General features: G+C 39.4%; 1 protein-coding gene and 1 long non-coding RNA gene across 2 annotated transcripts in view; one reads left to right on the forward strand and one right to left on the reverse strand.

Annotated features, from left to right (window-relative positions):
• The window catches only part of LOC119147660 (probable acyl-CoA dehydrogenase 6), a 90,132-nt gene that overhangs the window by 35,515 nt on the left and 34,613 nt on the right, over nt 1-20,004 (forward strand). The window lies entirely within an intron of this gene.
• LOC119147663 lies at nt 13,857-20,000 on the reverse strand. Its single transcript, XR_005104105.1, has 2 exons — nt 19,652-20,000; nt 13,857-16,738 (listed from the first exon to the last, which is right to left on the reverse strand). It is a non-coding gene; the product is annotated as an uncharacterized LOC119147663 (long non-coding RNA).

The raw sequence follows: 20,004 nt of genomic DNA on the forward strand, positions 1-20,004 counted from the left end.
AGCACTTCTTAAGCAGTCTCAAATTGTCATGAAGAACATGCACCTGAGTCTCCTTGTCAGTTCAGAAAAGGTGTGGAGGCTCAGATCTCACTCTTGGAAGAATAAAAGCAAAATTATGCATGTTGGTTTTTTTTTTTTTAACATTTTCCAAAACAACGCTGTCTGGTTTTTCTGCTGATAGCTTGGTTCTCACCTGTGACTTTATTCCAAGGTCTTACATCTTGCTGAGCAGTTAGATGTGACTTGTTAGCAGTGGATTTGCAGGCACGTGAGTGTTGCTGCAGTGTGCTATGCAAATCTCACCTGGCTAGCTGTTCTTCCATGTGCCTGCAACTCCGCCAGGCAGCAAAAGGTATGGATGGCAGAGCAGGGAGCCTGCTGTCTGAGAAACTGCTCTGCTGCTGTGGGGTCAGGTCGCACAGCAATATGGGGATTAGGCTTTGCTGTCCAACGTTTTGTTTGAATGGCAGCATGAACCCAGATTCTGCCCAGTTGAAACCAGTACAGAAGTTACAGTGATGGGAAAATATTAGCAAGACTTTTTTTTTTTCTGTGAATTTATGACTGTTCCTGGTATGGTGGCAACACGTATTTGCAAATGAGTTACTACTTGGAGAGGGGTACCCTGTATATTGGAGACTCAGCTACTGTAAATTGCAGTAATGCAGTGTGAGGGTTTGTTCTTCACACTGACATCGAACCTGTGGCTGCTTTCACCCTTGTCTCCCAACCTCCCATCTCAAGGAGGGGATGAAGGAAGCAGAGCTGTCTCATGAAATATATAGGAGATGAAGTGTAGCTGTTTTCATGTTTCTTGGAGGAGCTGGAGGCTGAATGACTGGACTCTGTAGCAGTAAGGGTGACTGCAGTTTCTGTCACCCTCCATATTTAGAAAAAGGAACAGTAAGGTTGCTTGCAGTAAAATTGGCGTTGGATCTCCATGCATCAGCTGCTCCAAATCCCAAATAGCGGTTGAGGATATTCTCTATCTAGTGAAGTGTCTTTTAGCTAATTATCTGTATATAATCAGTATTATTTGTATATATATGTATATGGTATACGTTATTGACTAGCAAAACTGTGGTTTATTTCTGTAAGAGCTTAGAAACAACAGAGCCCTTTTCCTGACATGTGCCATGTCTAGCGGCAATAAAAAGAACTTAGAACTGTTTTCAGTGTTTCAGCTCAGTTTAATTTCTTATGTTTCTTTTGTTTTTCCCAAATAAAAAATATTGGTAAATGACCTTTGATTTTACATGCTGCCAGAGACAAGTTAATATATATTTATATGTATATATGTTTTTATATAGTCTTATTTGGTCTGTGATCTAGATTTCAAACTTTTTTTATAAACCATCTTTCTGTCAGCAAGACAGACATTTTTGAAAGCTGTTCATGTTTGACTGCTGGATGATGGACTGCTTCTGCCAGTAAAAGACCTAAGTTCAGTAAGTAGCACCAAACCATGTTCTGTCAGAAGTTTGCAGTTATCTTTTATGTAAGTGCAAGCAGAATTTGATCTTTTCTTTTTTTTATATAATTTTTTTCTTTTTCCTCTTTGCTACAAGGCATCTGTCTACCAGACATGTTGCAAGGGTCATCACTGTAATTACTAGTGAAAGCTCAAAAAAGAGAGAATTAACTTTTCCTGTGTTTCAGGGAATTTACATCTACAACTCCTTGCCCAAACCTGAAATTAATTGCATATTTTACTAACATTGAAGATGGATTTGGAATGGGAGCTTTCAGCTGGGCATGTCTTGGCTTGAAAGTTTTTGGCAGACTAATAAGTTCAGGGAAGAAATGATGAAAGCTCAAAGGATTGATTTGTAGGAGCAATTAAAGAGCTCAGTAGTTGAGCTAGGGAGTGATTAAATGCATGCAATTACAATGTCTGTGTCAGGCATAAACAAGGAAAGGAGGAGTTGTTTAGGACAGTGGAAGAAAAGGAGAAATACAGCCTGGAAAACTACCAGCAATTAAAATCATGAGATTATACCACTTACCACCAAAAGTTGGAAACCTTACTGCTGGAGACATACCAGTTGTATTATGTGGGCAGGAGAAGGTATGCAGCTGGGACTCATTCTGCTGAAACTCATGGGATTCTTTAATTTCTTTGATTCTTTTATTCAGATTTAGTGGCAGGCAGGGGACTGCTTGAGCATGTCATCTGACTTTGGGTTTAGTATGGGTAATTAAGTTCCATGCAGTAATCAGCTGAGCAAATCCAGTACCTGTGGGTAAATCAGAGAAGTAGGTTTCAGCCTGTGGCCTATGGATCTCTCTAGATTATTTCCAAGATGAAAGCAAAAAGTTAATGGGGAGAGCAAACTTCTTGTCAGAAGGCTTGGATATTTACTGTAAAAAATTATTTCTCTGTTGAGGGGAAAAAACAACCCAACAAAACAAAGGAAGGCAGTAAAGCTATTGCATATGATTTTGTATGCTTTAAAAGACATTAGATTTCAATTTTTGTAGAGGAATAGGCAGCACGCTATTTGGCAGAATTGTTATTGTGGTTAGTTATACTCACTGATGAAATTCTGTACCTTGTTTCAAGACTCAGTTTTGCTATTTTCAGCTTCTGGCTGTTGGTATTACCAACATTCTCCTGAATCATTACTTTGGTCATGGAGTTAAGGTGACACCAGGGAGACCAAAAACTAGCATAGGTGTGTCAAAAAGTAGCATACCAATTTAAGGTCGTTAACAAATACTTGAAGGAGCTGATACCAGGCCAGATCAGCAGGCATCTTTCATTTTTGGAGTCGGTATAAAGCAGGTAACCTCATACTGTGTGCTCTGGCTAATGTGACAGAAATTGCTTGTGCCTGATCCAGGCTGGATTTTTACTGCGATGGAGCTGCTAAAGCACTGGCCTAATGTCAGTGGCTGGGGAGTCCTGGCTACTACTACTGTCCGTGATACTTTCTGTGTTAGGGTGCTATCTAATTTTTTGTGTTTTTTTCCAGATTCTTTTTTTAAACCACTGACTTAAATTAATTCTCTATATGTATTAATATATATATACACATATATATGTATATAAACTCAGAAAATGCTCTAAAGGTTTTACCTTTGAGATAAAAATGAAATATGACAGTTTAATGAGTCATTTCAAATCTAGTTTTCATAACTTAGTGTAGGAATGGCAGTAAGTCAAGAGAAAAAGATTAGGTCCTATGGTTAATATTAATACTTATATATGAAGTATATAAGCAGGAATTCAAGAAATTAATACTCTTTAATTTCTATACAGACGACTTCTATGTTTAATATATATGCAGAGTTTCTTGGCTTTATTTCCTCATGTCCTCAAGTATTTATTGCTTAATCATCAGTGAGAGCATCTTTATAAATAAGGTACAGATATAAATAAGTCTCTTCAGTGAACAGTATCACAGTATTAATAATGAAAAGGGAATCACACTGGTATTGACAATAGGGTGTTTGTCTCCAGAATCTTCATAAATTTGTTCAGAGAAAGTGTTTATTGAACAATTCTGAACACGTTTGTAAGTTTGTTCTCTATTAGCAAACAGGCAGAATGACCATCCATTTCTGACTGCAGATTATTTGCTATGAATATTTCAATCACATATATAACTTCAGATACAAATTCTCAGTAGTGAATTCTCTTGTGATTTTTTTTAATTACTTTAAAAAAAAAAAAAGGTTTGCTCTGCTTCTGTATAAAAGAAACCTGGCTCATGGCATCATTGAAAATAATGAAAAATGTGAAATCATTTATCATGAAACTAATGAGAAAATAATCTCATCTGTAAACAGAAAAAGATAAACAAGAAAAACATCAGTCTTTAGTTTTCTTGTTACTCCCTCCAGACAGCTTGTTAAGCCACAGTGAAGTTGGAATGCATATGCAATGGAAGGACTTTTAAAGTAAATTTTGTGGAACAAACCACCACAATCGATGTGATTTTGTTCATGTCTCTTGTTATTCTGTCATCTAAAAGACCCAAGTAGGGTATTGAAAAGATAAATCTGAAACTTCCTATATAGAGTTGTTATATGGGACAGGAAGTTTTTCATATACATCTAGTTTGATTTTGCATTATTCAGGGAGTCATTCTGTTGTGGTTAGTGACAGTCATTAAAGAGTACATGGCATGACTATTAGCATTACGAAAAGGGAATTTTTAAGTGGAAGCATACCTTCTTGCCACAAAGGTTCTTTGAAAGCTAAGGTAAGTATCACAAGTTCATTTAAAAAAAAAAACCCAAAACAAAGCCAACAATCTATCTGTCCTTCTAGGAATTGAAAGTGGGGACCCTCTGTGTTGTGCAGGGAGACAGAGTAACCACTGAAGTATACTGCAGAATAATGTAAACCAGTCTGCGGCTTTTTAGTACCAGCTGTTGCCTAACTCTTTCTGTTGCATTCAGGCAGGTGTGATTGTATAGCTGAGGGATGGGGAAACAGGCAGAGACAAATTACACTTGGGCTGAACTAACAGCAGTGGTGCTGAAAGCAGAGTTCTGTGACAGCCACTGCTGCTCCCGGAGTCAGAAATTCTCCTCCAGCCGACTCCTGCTTGTAGAAGGGGCAGCGGTTCATCCTTACTTAGGGGATTATCTGTTATCTTCAAACCAGTCTCCACAGTGGGGTGAGGAAAATTACAGTCCCAGCTGGTAAAAGTCCCAAATCCATGCTTGGGATGGCAGTCTGTGCAGGGTTGCGTGCCCTCACCCTGCCGTTAGGTTTATCCTCTGTCTGCCATGGAGTGATATTTGTCTTATACCAGACAAGGTTATGGGATGGCAATAAAAAAGCTTAGTCTATTAAAGCACGCAACGAGATGCCTGGCTGCAAAATTGGAAGTACAGAACAGATTTCTATTTTTTAAGATTCTCAGTTTAACTTAGCAAGAAGATCTCAATGCTGTCTGTATCACCACTCTGGATGGTGGACACTGGCAACTTCTCTCCGCCTGAGGGCTGTTTTTCTCTGGAGGCCTCCAGCTTGCATCTTCCCCTGCTGGTGTTTGAGTGCCTCTGAGGTGCCCTGAGCGGTGCAGCTGGGCTGTGTTTCTCCGGGGTCTCCACCTGCCTCTCAAGCAGCCTTCTGTTACAGTTTGCTTTTACCAAGAGGAATCTCCAGTTAAAGCACATACCAAGTTGGTTGTGAGGATTTGTATTTCCTTCCACCCCTTGCTTCATTGAATTAGGTTTAAAAATAAAATACTTTTAAACTTCTTCTCCTTTGTTTTGTGCAATGGAGAGCATCACTCTCCCCATCTGTCTGCTTTCCTTCCCCATGCACTTCCCTGAAATTACTCCTCTTACTGTGTTCCTTAACTAATTGCACTCTTCCCAGCTTCAAGCTTTTTTTTAACCTTTGACTTCTTCAAGATTGTGGCACAATCCTATAATTTGTGTATCAAGAGACTTGCTCATTGTAACGCTGTTAGGTATCTTGCAGCATCTAACTCTGCCATAGAGACCATAAACAACACAATATTAGATTACAGGCAACGCATATTTTTCTAAATCACTTTGTCCTTCCATGCCATGCCTTTTACCAGTTTTGTGGATCCTTCTGTCATCATTAGGGGGAAAGGATTTTTTGTCTTTTTGCTAAGAGTAGTAAGGCCTTTTAAAGGAAAGTCTGTGGTATAATACTGTGGCTTTATTGCCTCAGTGGTCATTTCTTTTAAAGGCACACAAGATGCTGCTGTGCTTATGCAAGGAGGTGACAAAATGAAGGTAGATGAGTGGGTAAATGAGGGATAAGAGCTAGGGGTGTTTGGCCACTTTCTTTTGTGTGATGTTTTCTCAGCAGGACAGACCTGATACCCTGTGTATCTCCAAAGGGAAACCTGACCATCAAGAAATGGGGCAGCAGCGAGGTGGTGTGGGGCGTGAGGGCTTTTTGCATAGTGATCTGCAGAGCACAGCGCTGTGGCTGACTGCAGTTGAGAAACATAGCTAGAGGTCAGATTAAAAAAAAAAAAAAAAAGTGAGTCAACAGGGAGACATTAGGGATAAATAAATTCCAGTATGATTAGGTTTTATATAACCTTGTTGTTGCACATTCTCCGTTGCTGGCAGGCTAAACAGAGGTCCCCTGATCCAGCTGTAAAATATGTATGAATTTCTTTTGGGTTTTTCCATCTTTTCTGTGTTTGTAATCAATAAAACAATCAGATCAGCAGTGCCCATTCATTTTGCTAGGATATTCCAAAATCATCCTGAATGTGGCAAAGAAGAAGATAAATCTCCAGTAGCATACGGAACAGAGCTGGGTGATGCACAGTGCCCATAGCTGGGTTTGCGCTGATTAAAACCTTTCAACAAGGGAGAAATTAGGAAGCAGTTTCATCCCAGGTCAGGATGGAAAAAAACCCCAGAGGACAGGATTTTTCTGAAGACTTATCCTAGCTCTGGAAAGCCAGCATGGAAGGACAGACTGAGAAATGGAAAACAACTGGAATAAATAAATAAATAAATAAAAAAAATCATATCAACATGTTGTTTGATTTATCCATACTCATCTCTGAATAAGAGCAACCATTTTCTTAAAGTCCTTCATTCCAATATAATAAAGTTTGGTATATTTTTTTTCTGTTTTGCTCAAAGTTTTTCAGCCTAAGGACTAATTTTTCTGGAAGCTGACAGGCTGCACACATCTTTTCAGCTTGCGGGGCTGGATTAAACAGGACTCCAGCAGTACTAACCACTCCGGCATCAGGAGCAAGCCAAATCTTGCAGAATGAATTGCAATTAATTTGCACATGGGAGATATTTTCTACGGGTAAAATATTAGCCAGGGTAACCTCAGTCTGAGCAGCATAGTCTCAAACACAGGAAATACTCTATAATGGTAGGTAATGGGGGGTGGTGGTGGCGGCTGGTGGTGGTTGAGGTTTTTTTTTTTTTCCAGTTTATGGCAGTACTTCTAACACGTAAGAAGAATGTGCAATAAGGAAATGTATCTGATTCTTTTGTGTAAAACTCCTCAAAATGTGGAGAATAGTAATTCAGTTTGAAAGTGTAATTGCTAAGGTCTGTGTTTTAGCATGCTATTTAAGTGAGTTTATATTTGGTGCATTTTTCATGTCTTGCTTTAATTGATCACTCTCAGTTTAGTCCATACTTTTACAGTGCTACTCTAAAATTTAGACAACAGCATTAGCCACAGTCACAGTATAAGAAGGATTTTAAAACAAGAAAAGACTTCACCAACACTTGGTGTATTAAGAAAACCATAAAATTTGTAACTCAGTTGTTACAGTTACCACAATTGCATAAATGTGAGCAAAAGAAATGACCCTATTTTTCCTTTGTTTCTGCGTGTTTTTGGTTTTGGTGGGGGTTTTTTGTTTTGTGGGTTTTTGTTTTTTTTTTTTTTTCTGGAAGAAGATACGCATTAATTCATATTTGACTTGGTTTATGTCCCCTGAGTTGAACTGGTGAGGCTGTAGCCTAGGAGATGCTGTGATCTTTTCCAGATACAAAAACTTTCTTCGCCTTGCCTTCTTTTTTTTTTTTTTTTAATGGAAAAATAATGTCAGCTTTACATTTGAGGAACAGTTCATGTAACTTTCCCTTGTTTCAATGCAGTGTAGCATAGTCTTAAACCTTATTGTTAATTTTAAGACCATTAAGTATTCAATGAACAATGGTGGGTTTTTTTCTTTTCTCAAGTATATTTTAAACATAGAGTGATGTTTAAGCATAAATTGATGTCTTTGGTGTGGACTTTCTCCTTCTTCATGGTTCAGTATAATGATGTAGTTGGGAGAAAGGAGGTATGGTCACTGCTGCTTTGCTCACTGTTAATTTAGAGTTGCTGGAATTGCTTGATTTGGGACTATTTAATGCTGAGCAATGCTATAAACTGGATTTTCATTAAGCATAAGTTAGCAAATAGCCATCTTAAAAGAAGGAGAGAAAACAAGGTAGCAATGCAGCACTGAAAGGATATGCAGTATGCTTAACATTGTGAAGCTTATGAGTTTTAATACATTTATTATAATTTCGTGTGACACATTGCAGAAGCTTCAGAATGGGTCACTGATTAAAATCTGTGGCTGCTTATATATCCCTTTGCTTTTTCTGCATCTAGCTCTGGACTTTGATCATGCTAATGATGCTGAAAAAGCTGCTTCAGAAACTTGAGCAACTGATCTGGCTCTTGGGCCGTGTATAAAGGTGGTCTGGAGTCGGTATGGGATTGGTGTCTCCACCAGGTTAAGATTATGTTGAACTTGTTACATTTTTCCATGGGTGTGAGATACAACCTTTGTACTGGAAATGTGTCTTTAAGCTGGAGCCCTTCCAGGGCAGACATCTGCACCTGTGCTGCCTCTGCTGAATGATGTGGAAAGCCCACAGCATCTCAGCTGCAGATGAACTCCAGAGGTCCAGCAGCAACGGGCTCCTGGTGTGGTCCATCAGGGTGATCCCTGCACGCCTACCTGCCTCCCATGTCATGCACTGCCCATACATGATCAACCAAGTTCACCCCAGCACCTCTTCAGGTTGTCTCTGAAATACTGGAAAGCTTGTCAGCCAGCTTTTTGGAGATGTGGCTTAAGAGCAGCAAGGAGGTGGTGGAAAATATTTATCTCTCTGAACAGAAACGGTGTCCAGGAGATCACGGGAAAACAAAGGCTGCATCAGCAACCTTAGTAGATGGCTACACAGTGAGTTGTCTCACCATGATAAAATGTGCCTATGGTAATAAAATCCTCTTTGGTTCCCTTTCTTACAGCCCTGTGCTACTCAGCAGGGTCCCATGGCCACAGAAGCCAGTTGTGTTACAGCTGGATGGATGGGGCCACATGAAAATCAGGCAAATACTTTTGTGACTATTGGATGTGTTTCTAAAACAGTGCCTCTTGTGAGATGGAAAGGAATGTAACTCTCAAAACACATGCCAAAAAGCTTTAATATATTAATGTAATTTTATAATTGTGTGTTCTGTTTCTGGAGATTCTTATACCTGCGTACCAATAAATTGACTGGGATTTTCTTTTTTTTCCCCAGATGTTTCAATACACACAACACTATAATAAACTGCTGGTATCTGATGGATGGCTGCCAGGCCTATCATGTTGTTATAATTGTTTGCATTTAGAGTGATCTAATGGAAAGTGCATGGTACAAGACCAGCTTAAAAAAATAGTAATAATATGTAGTTTTGACAAGTGCTTTTTCCTTCATGAAAAAGCTACCTTTCCTTTCCCCATCCTTCGTGCTTTCCATCTACTTGCAGATGTGTGGGAAAGATGAGGGAAGCATGATGAGTCTGGAACATTTGACTCCTCGGTAGGTGGAAGGTGAAGAGGACTCCAGCCTAACTGGTATTTTTCTTTTGATTTGAAAGGACGGTATGTTATTAGCTAGATTATTGAGCCATGAAGATAATAGCACAGGTATTTGGCAATACTCCTAAGGTTATTTCCTGGAATAATTTATTAATTTCTGGGAAGAAGGATTTCTTTTTTCTCCATACATAGATATAAACTTGTTTTGCTGCTTTTATTGTCAAATATGAATATTTAAATCTCAGTTCCAGAGCCATCTCCTAAATATGAATATATAAAATACAATATATATGTTGATATAATAGGCTTCCCCTCTCATAATTACTCAGTGTACACAATACAATAAAATTCCTTTGCAAATTTACTATGTGACTACATACTCATTCTTTCCCTGAAGAATAATCGCTGTGTAACTCTAATGTGATACTTCAAGAACAAGAGTTGAGATAAAATTTGCTGTATAGCTACTTATAAAAAAGCAAATGATGGAGATGAATAGCCAACGTCTGAAGCTCTTGGAGCTCCTGAATGGTAGCTGAATGCATGAATGTCCCTACTCTGGTGTCCGTAAATAGCTGAGATAGTATTCATGATTGGAAGAGGTCTGACTAACTGCAAGCGTTTATTCAGTCAGTAGGGCAAATGCACTTTTACGGTAGACTTGAATTTGCTATGGCTAAATTTATTTTCTATTTCTGTTGCAAAAATTACAGTTAAACTGTATAGTAAAAGGGTTGTTATGCTGCTGGGCTTATAAACATTTAGGGTCGTTAGTTGTAATTCAGGTAGGATTGGGAGTGGGGGAAGGTAGAAGGTGTTTTCTCTGTGTGTGTGTGGTTTTTTTTCTTAACTCACTCTTCTACAGATACCTTTAACCATGTCATTGTTCCCTTTTGCCCTGGCTTATTGTCTGTGTATGTTACAGACCTCACTGTCTCAGTCACATAATTGTGTATTCAGCAGTTAGATTTGGGTTTCTGTAGTAAACTATATTACAATTTTACCTGCTCTGCAGCCAGATGCTGTCATTCCCCCTTGGAATAACTTGCTTTTCACGGTTTTGAGTGCTGATTGGTTACTGATTTCGGAACCAAATCAATAAGAAGAAACAGATAATCCTGATCAATAATTACTTCTTGAAGCATACACAGGGGATGGTGAAATGCTCATAGAAATAATACAGTATTTTGATTAGAAGGTTCTTTTGAAGAAAGCAGTCTTGAATGGGGAATTTGACTTCTAACATGCTTTGCACTATACTGAAAATCCTTTCATTTGTGGCCATTACCACATATGAGACACACCCTGCAATTGCAATGTAAGTAAAAATAGCATGTAATGTATTTCACATTGGAGACTGCAGTTCATATTAGAATCCTAATGTGTTAATGCCTTTGCAAACAGAGAGGGATAATCTGTTTTATGATACAGTATGGCTGACAAATCTTAAGGGCAAGGATGCACACAGAAACATAGGCAAAAATGAGAACTGCGCCAGGTATTTTCAGCTCTAGAACAGTGCTTGAAGTGTTTATCCACACTCCTTAAACCAAATAAAAGTTGTCAATGAAATGTTTTTTCCATTAAACTTATCAAGAATAGAGCAAACATGGGAACATGTCCATTTTACTAAAATATCTATTTGGTCGGAGAAAAAGAAGGGGAAATGCATTGTTTTGACCAGGGGTCCTCAAACTACGGCCCGCGGGCCAGATACGGCCCCCCAGGGTCCTTAATCCAGCCCCCGGTATTTACAGACCCCCCCGCCCCCCCGCCAGGGCTGGGGGGGGGAAACCAAGCAGCCGCAGATGACTGCCTGCCACTGCATCCATGCGCCGGCCCCCTGGTTAAAAAGTCTGAGGACCCCTGGTTTTGACACTGCAAAAAATTTTCCATTTTCATCCCAGAAGGGGTTTTTATTGTGAAATTTCCTTTATATGTTTTTTGGAATATAAATGACTGACAAAAGAATACAATTTTATGTTATAAAAACTTTAATTTGACTTTTTTTCCCCACTCTGAGATCAAACCCATGACCTTTCCTGGAAAACTGAACATTTGGGTTTTGTCTTAAGCAGCTAACCACACTCAATTGCTCAGAAACAGGGATGCTCCTTTTTATTGCTTTGCAAAAACTCAAAGCAGTTTCAGAACCAATCAGATTTCACCATCAACCACAAAATACAGAAGATGCTGTTCTTTGGTCTCTGCTGTAATTGGGAACTGAAACACCTGGAGATGCTCCAGCAGCACAACAGCCTGGCCCGCGGGGTGAGGGCTTGGGGCTCGCTGGGGATGAGGAGCTGGAAGTGGCAGCTCCAGCCCTGCCAGTGCTGGTGGCTGCAGCAGCCTGGGGATGCCCACGTTGCCAGCTGAAGAGAATTTTGCCTGTTAATACTTAACAAACAAGGAAATTAACTAATGGCAGAGTGGTGTGCTTCTGGCTGTGGCATTAATTGATGGATGTCTCTTTGATGATTTGTTCCCTGTGACTGTCCTAAGAATATGTTGATGTGTGATGTGGCAGGTATTCTGGGATGGCATGGCATTTTTTTTTTCAGTATCTGGCCCAGCTTCTCAAGGACTTAAGGAGTCAGCCTCTGGAAAATCATTTAGTCCTGTAAGTAAGTGCTGATCAGAAACTCCTGTGGAACCTCCTGTGGTGTGCTTCTGTTCTGAGTTTGCTGCTACTGAACTAAACCCCTTGTGCTAGCCAGGCTAGCTCCAGAGCATATCCAGGATTCATTTAATTATTTACTGCACACATTCTGAAGTCCTTTTTTCTGGAATTTATTCAAAACCAGCATTTGTCAAGTTTCTTCCCCTGATGCCCACATTTTTAATTCTCAGTTTATAACTCCATTTGGAGATTGCAAGTTTTTGAAGTTGTGAGCTAGTAAAATTCATGTCTTGGAGTGTGTGACATCTTGAGCTAAGTGGCTAAAGTTTTCCGTGTCAGACAAATGCAGGTTTCCTACAAGCTAGTTTCAGCTTGGCCTGGAATAAAAGATCTTGTGGGGAAGAAAGTTAAAACACAGCTTTCAGGTGGTAGTATTAATTTTGAGCATAGAAATTTTAATAAGTAGCAAATATAATAAATCTGTTTAATCCCTGAATCACATAGTGTTGCTTTTCAGTTTATTTATTTATTTATGTGGAATTCCAAAGAGCCAGAATGAGCTCTGGATCTTTTGAATACTGATGCCTTTAAGAAATGAAAGGAATTAGTCTGCTTTTTGCTCATAAAGTTTGCTGTAAAACTGAGCACAGTTTCTTCTGATCTCAGGTCTTGACCCCTTTTCATCCAGTTTCTAAAGAATCCTTTAAAATGTATGTACTTATATTCAGTCCTGTTACTCATCTTTTCTCTCTGTTGTGCTTAAACTGGAAATGTTCTTTAGGCTGTCTGTTACCTATTGATAAGTCTATTTCCATTTTCTTTCCCTGCTTGTCTATGGGATATTGAATGTCTGTAAATTAATGTAGAATCCTTATAATATTTATTTGTGTATTCATACTTCAGATCCTGTTGGAAGAAAACTTGCTGTGATGCGGAGTAACATGAACTTTTTGTAGTAGGTTGTGGTAGTTCATGTGAGAGAAGTCCTGAGTAGCACCAGCAGCACATAAAGATGATGTATCTGCTTATTTTTTGTACAGGTGTGAGATTAATTGGTTTAATACCTGTTCAAAATCAATGAACGTGCTTAAAAAAGCAGCTGTGCAGTCATTTGCTTGGGAGGAAAAGCACATATTACATGGGGCCGACAGATGCCTCATCAAGCCTGAAGGCAGATTTGATGCCTCTGAGGGCTGACTCATGGTGGTGTCAGTAGGACTGCAGCGGGCACGTGCTCTGTAAAGGATGTTGATGCAATGTTGGCCTGTTCCTCACAAGGGTGGCAATCTTCAAGCTGGAGAGAAGCAGTATTCCCTGCTGGATAAACCTGACTCAGAGAATTAAACTGAGTATTCACAAGCAAAGTTTAAACCAGGGATGATCTTTAAGGTCCCTTCCAACCCAAACCATTCTATGATTCTATGAGCATGCAACAGGTTGTAGGAATGTATATGTTCAGTGTACATAAGGAGGCTGGCAGTTGTTGCTGGTTGACTGATTTCAAGCAGCAGGGAGGTTGCAGAGGTGGTGTTCTTGAAACATAGGCTATGTTTTGTTTATGAGCTTGCCCAAGGAGAAACCCCATGAGAAGTAGCATGGCTTTGCCACTGAAGCTCAGGAGGTGTGTGATATTCAGCTTATATACTTCTTGACTTCATTTTTCCATGTCTTTTTTTCTTGTTTTCTTCATGCTGTGGCATTTAGTTTTACTGACATTTTCAAAGTGCAATAATTGAGATCTGTACTTCTCAACCTTAAAGGAAAAAGTAGGATGGTTTAACTAGGTTTCTGTGGAATTGATGTTGGGTCAGAGCTGACGAGCAAAAACAATCTCTTTTAAAAGCAGGCAGAAGATGACTGAGGAACCAGTTTTTCTTTTGCATTGGAGCTGACGCGATAGCTGGTGCTTGGGACTGCGTGAAATCTTGGGTTGTTTGTTTTGGTTTTTTTTTGCTACTGTGTCTTTGTACACTGTTAATGTTTCTTGTGTTGCCACATGGACATTTTATTCTGTTGTACTGTGCAGCTTAGCTTTTCCTTCCCCATAACATTGTTCTATATGATTTGTGAGGGGTTGTGTGCTTGCTTTTTTGAAGAGGTCTGATATTCATCTGAGTTTGAAGATTTATGCAGATGTGATTGGTGACTTAGATGGCAGTTGGTGACACTACATAAGTATTCAGAAAATAAAGAAACCTTACAAATTATTGAGGGAGGTTTTTGAAGTCAGAGGGAAACAAGTGCAGCTGTTGTCAACTGGTAGCTTAGGATGTACTGCTCTGGCTTTCTAAAGCAGCGTATTAGACAGCTTTGAAACCTCTTTAAATGTGTCCGTGCTGCACCAAGCTCCAACTTGGCATTTGGTGTTGCTTTTATAGATTGGGGGGTTTTATCCTTACAATGCGGGGGAAGTTTCTCCTGTAAACAGAGTAGCTCTGTTTTAATCTAAAACAGTGCTAGAGAGATCCTATCGCTTTACTCATCTCAGTATGTTTAAAGTTTCTGAAGAGGCAACCGTGATGACTTCTGTAGCAACGCGTACTGCAGGAACATACAGCTCGTACTGTTAATTGCTCAGGGACTATGCTTGTGCTGCTGTATATGTCTGAAAAGGAAAGAACAGCCAAGACGTGTTTTTCCTTTTCCAAAGAATATTGGATCACAAGAGTGATATTACAAGTAAAACTTTGGTTAGCAGAAGAGGTCTTTATCTGCCTTGGAGTTTTTGGATTAACTAGTGAGTGTCTGTAAGAGATCAAGTACTGTACGTGGTTGTGATCTTTCTAGGATCAGACAAACAAAATTATAAAAGCACTCTGATTTTTCCTGGTTTGGGACAAACTTTCAGTCAGACTGAGGGCGTTTGATCCGTCTGACTAATGTAATCTGTTAAGGGGAGCTTTGAAGCTGGTACAAGGGTTTTATTTCTTTCTTTTTTCTGTATGTGTGCTTGAATTGCTGCTGGGGAAACAGCCAAAAAGTATCTCTGCATTCATCTCAACAAGACTGAAGTGGACTCACAGTGTTCCTGTTACACAGAATGAGAGTTTTTTTCCACTGCACCCAACAAAAAACAAATAACCAAGAAGGCAGAGTTGTTTTCTGAGCTTGAACACCTCAACTTTTCAGAATGGATTTGAGGGAAATTGCACAACATGGAGAGTACACCTTTGGTAATTCTTTAAATTCCTTTTATGCAAAGAAGAGGAAAGGGATTACAGTACAATTTCTGTACTGTCCTACCTGATGACATTTGTAATTATGCAACTTCAAGGCTCTGTAGTCCTCCAGAGTTTAAATTCTTAACTATATTTATGACAGGTGAGGAAAGTTTGAACACTTAAATTTTGCTTCTTTTGATTTAAAATTGTAGGCTATGATGAAAACTAGCAATTAACTGTCATCCTAGTGTCAGATGTAGGAGTTTCCCAGACCTGTCTTCAAAATGGGAATTGATTCATGTTTTATTTGTCTTTCTAGTCACTAGAAATAAGAGCACACATTTGTTTTTTCTTGCACTGAGTTAGATACCAATAGTAGAAATAGTACTGTGTGACTTCCTTTGGTGTAGATAAACTGTATGTAAACTTCGGAAGCTATGTAAATCAACAAGATAAATTAAATAAGCATTTAAGATTGAGTTACCAATACAGCTGTGGTGTGTTTTCACCATTCCTTTTTCTAGGCTCACTCACATTCTTAAAACCCTCTAAAGACTCCCTGTTTCACCTTGCTTCAACTCACTTACAGACCCTTTTCACCACAGATGTTGTCATTCCCGCTGACGGCTACTAGATGGGGTTCAGAAGCAAATTCCAAATAGAGACACTCTATAAATTACAAAATTTGGATGAGAGACTTCAAGCCTATCTTGTTGAGCAGAGTCAAATTTGAACAGAGAGCCTGTGGCTGATCAAGTGACAAGAAATGTGTTGGTCTTCACAAAAATGGAATAATTATATGAAAGACAGCAGCTTCTCCTTTGCCTTTAAAGTCCATTTTTCATAGATAGTCTTTGCTTTCCCAACTGATCTCAGCAGCGTTTCTGTTTTGACATGTTGCAGCTGAAGATCAGATAGTCTTGCTCTTGTGTTTGTGGTTTTGGGCATCACCTTTTCTGTCTGCCTATATAAATATACGAAAGTCCTGATAACCTAAATTATCAGGTGTCGTGGAATGTACATCTGTATTTTTAAAAATTATGCTTTTTAAAACTTGCTGTTTTCTCTTGGGCTCCCACTCTGCTGGCAGTGTCACAAACTTGTAGAAATAAGGTGGTCTATACAAAATGAGGAGCTTTTTTATTTTTTTGGGGGGGTGGGGGGTGGGTGTTAAAATAACATGGTGGTGGTGATTAGTAGAAAAGCACAGAGCCAATTTAAAAGGAAAATAGGTTAATACACTGACCATGGTGTGGTGGATTCACCTTAGCCAGCAGCCAGACTCCCACCCAGCCGCTCAATCGCTCCCCCTCCTCAACAGGACAGGGGAGAAAATAGGGTGTCAAGGGTCAGCTGGCAAGATAAAGTCAGGGAGACTGCTCACCAGTTACCATCACTGGCTTGGGGAAAATTCGTTTAATTTGCTGCCAAGTAAAAATGGATTTGTGTCCAAATGAAAATTGGCAAATTAAAACAACATATTTCCCCCATCCTCTCCCTTGTTTTCCCAAGCTCAGCCTCAGTCCTTCATTCCTGAGTCACATCACACTTCTCCCCTGCTCCCGTGTGGGTCCTGCCCATGGTCTGCAGTGCAGAATCTGTTCATTTGCATGTTCATGTGCTCTTGCTTTGGGCTTTATAATTTAATTTCTTTGTAAAAGAACCTGAAATGGAACAATGGATAAGATACCAAACTAAACTGTTGAACAGCTGGAAGTTGTGCTATTGTCATCAAAACAGTAACAATTTAAATATAGCAGAGTTGCCTTTTTCTACCTGTTTTGAATTATAAAAGCATTAGTTCATTAGACCTCCTGCCTAGTATTGCTTTTCTTTGTTCTTTTAATATTTCTTGCAAGTTAAAAATGGAAACGTAGTGAAATGATTCTCTAAAGGTCACTCATCTCATTTTAAAGTTAAATGAAATATTGACCCTAGATGTATTTTACATGTGAATATTTACATATAGCTTCTTATTCTTTCTTTAAAAAAATGCAATCTAATCTGAAATTGATTTGGTTCCTTTCATTACAGATTTTCCACCAAAAATTATATTATGCATGGTGTTTGATTTTCTTAATAGAAAAGTAAATTGACCTATTAGCATTGCATCTTCCAGGAAGTGGTGTTTGTTGATGAACTGGTGACCATGACCCTCCTACCACCAGCTTATTCCCTTATTGCAAATAACAATTATTCTGAATAGAGTAAGCCTTATTTCCAAATAAAAATTAAAACGTACATTCACTGTACTTGATGCAGCAGGTGAGATAAGAATAACCTGGTGGTTTTGTCTCAGTTTAAGCGTTGAGACCCATGGCACTCAGGGTGATGTGCTTGGACCAGCCCCATAACACCTAGCTGGATGCTAGCAGCTGGGCTGTGGAAGCCAGGCTGCCACCATGTGCTGGGGAAAACAGAAAGTTTCACCAGCGCCTGGAGCCAGCGCTGTCTGCTGCTGCTGTGTGTGACACCCTGGGCAGCATGTCTTGGTGCAGAGATCGAGTTCTCCGAAGAGATGGGACACTGTCTTTAACCATGCCCGAAGTTGCCCTTATTAGTTGGGGTTGTAGCTGCACAGGCTGCACTGGCAAGTGAATCTGTTGTGATCAAGTGCTTTGGGTTTAGAAAAGGTGTTCCCTATAATTTTCCATCAAACCACTCACATTTTTCATGAAAATCTTTCTCCTTGGCTCCTAGAACAGAACTATGGAAAAATTTAGGTGTTGTCTGGTTAATGGTTTTTACCATTTGCTTCTGCCTTTCCTGCCTGGTCTGTATCTGTGGTTATCTCTTGCATTATCAATCATCAGATTTTATAAAAAAATCTTCAAAGGATGCATCATCTCTTCATCTGGCAGAGCTTCCCCCCCTCCACCTTCTCAGCTCCTGAGAGTTTGTTCTGATCATTTCCTCCGTTTGGTAGGAATTTCCTTTGCTGTCATCGCTTTGACAGCTGGCCTTTTGCAGCATTTTGTTTTTGAAATGTACCACTTAGTAACTTATCTCAGATGAGAGCAAGGCGGGTCTGTTATATTGTAATATATAATGAATTTTATTATGAACAAAGAATATATATGTAAGCCATACACTTGCATAAAACAATCCTTCTTTGGGTCAGTTTTGTGCATAGCACTGCTCCTGTGAAGCTGCTTTGGGTAAATCAAGAAATTATGGTTTTGATTCGTGAAATTAAGTGAAAGTCAGGAATATAACTGCTTGACAGACAAAACGAAAGGCAAAATCAGTACTGTAGTTTAGCAATAAAATGATTGACTGATTAAAAAAAACCAAAATCAAATGGAAAGCATTTGTGCAGTGCCAAAACTCAGGTTATCTATTACAACTGTGTTATAGAATCTTATAAATTAGCAAAAATTCTCTCATACCACACATCTTGAAATAGCCTTGCCTTTACATGTGCATATATGCCTTACTGTTACTCAGAACATTTATTTAGTGATGGGAGCTTTGTAAAGGCAAGAGAATTAGACTGTATTACGCTAAACACATTTCCATATTACTGTTGTTTCATTGTACTGCTTAAGCACCCAGTAAGAATTTTAATGTTATGTACATTTTTAAGACACATTCTTTGTTTTCAGGTAAAAAGTTTGGAAGTGTATCTGTGTTTTTAGTTCTGATAATGCAGGCTATTCACGATGACCTAAGGAGAAATGTTATTTGAAAACTGAACTTCACACTTAACCTTTTCCTTTTGTGTTTTCCCTTCTTTCAGCAGAAAAAGGATGCACAAAGATAGTGTTGGTGGGTTTAGGAAACAGATGATAGCACACAAAGCCCTGTGTTTGTATGCACTGTAGTGTTTTGATTTTTAATTACTAATAGTTTTTTGAAAACTGCGAAGCACATCAGTAAAGGGGTGAGCTAAGATAGTGTTTGATGTCAGCAAGTCAAAATGGAAGAGAGTTGTCTGCCCCTTATTGTGTGTGTGAAGGGTGGGGGATTATATCTATTTATTTGACATTTTCTTAGTTGGTCTTCAAATGAGTGGAAAAAAAAAAAGAGGAGGAAAACGTTATCTAATCAAAGCTTCTCAGTCAACTAATGACGTCAAGCAGTAACCTTCCCTTTCTCACCATATTTCCTTTTGACTATAAACTATTTAGTACAGCTAGAAATTAGCTCATCCATCACAGCAATGTAGCACTTTTCTGTGTTGTGCTCTGTGGTGGGTTTATCAGCCCTGGGCATGGAAAGGAGGTGAAGAATAATATCCTCTTTAATTGAGTTTGCAGATCGGAATGTGGGGAGGAGGAACAGCCCGTGCTGGTGCCCAGCCAGCTCCCTGGGTTGTCAGCCTCCTGCTGATGAAAAATGCTTTAATGACGGCACCGGCCAGGTGCCAGGATATGAAATGCAGGTGTTGAGTATTGTACTTGTGTCTGATGCAGGTTTTGAGCCATGGCAGTAACTCAACATAGGGACACAACCTGCACGTGGTCTTGCTCTGTGCTGAGTTGACTGCTGCATGTGAGAGACGAGCTCCACTTGAGCACTTTGGGGGTGAGAGCAGGCGTCAGGCGTTACCACGGAGAAATGAAAGCGCTTCTTACCTTGTGGTGATTTGCTCGCGTGACCTTGCTGTCAGAATAGTTTTCCCTTCCAATGTTGTTTTCAGCAGCACATCACTTCGCCCCGCTGTTTCCAGTAGAAGTAATGGTGCTATGCAGGGTGTTCACATGGTGTGCACGTGTGGGTAACCGGAGCAGCTGCAATTTTACATTCAGGTTTTGTAAACAACAGCAGGTCATCGCCTTTCTGAAAAGAAAGCTGGTCATTGTCAAATCTTTAAAAATTAGCAGTGAAATGGCAGTTGGCAAGTCCTTGCAGTAGTGATATCTTTTTTTTGTTTGTTGGTTGCTTATGCCAGTCTAGAATGCCAGTGTCACAGATTTGTTTTTTCCTC

This window comes from Falco rusticolus, chromosome 4 (genome assembly GCF_015220075.1).
Source record: "Falco rusticolus isolate bFalRus1 chromosome 4, bFalRus1.pri, whole genome shotgun sequence".
Classification (NCBI taxonomy): Eukaryota; Metazoa; Chordata; class Aves; order Falconiformes; family Falconidae; genus Falco; species Falco rusticolus.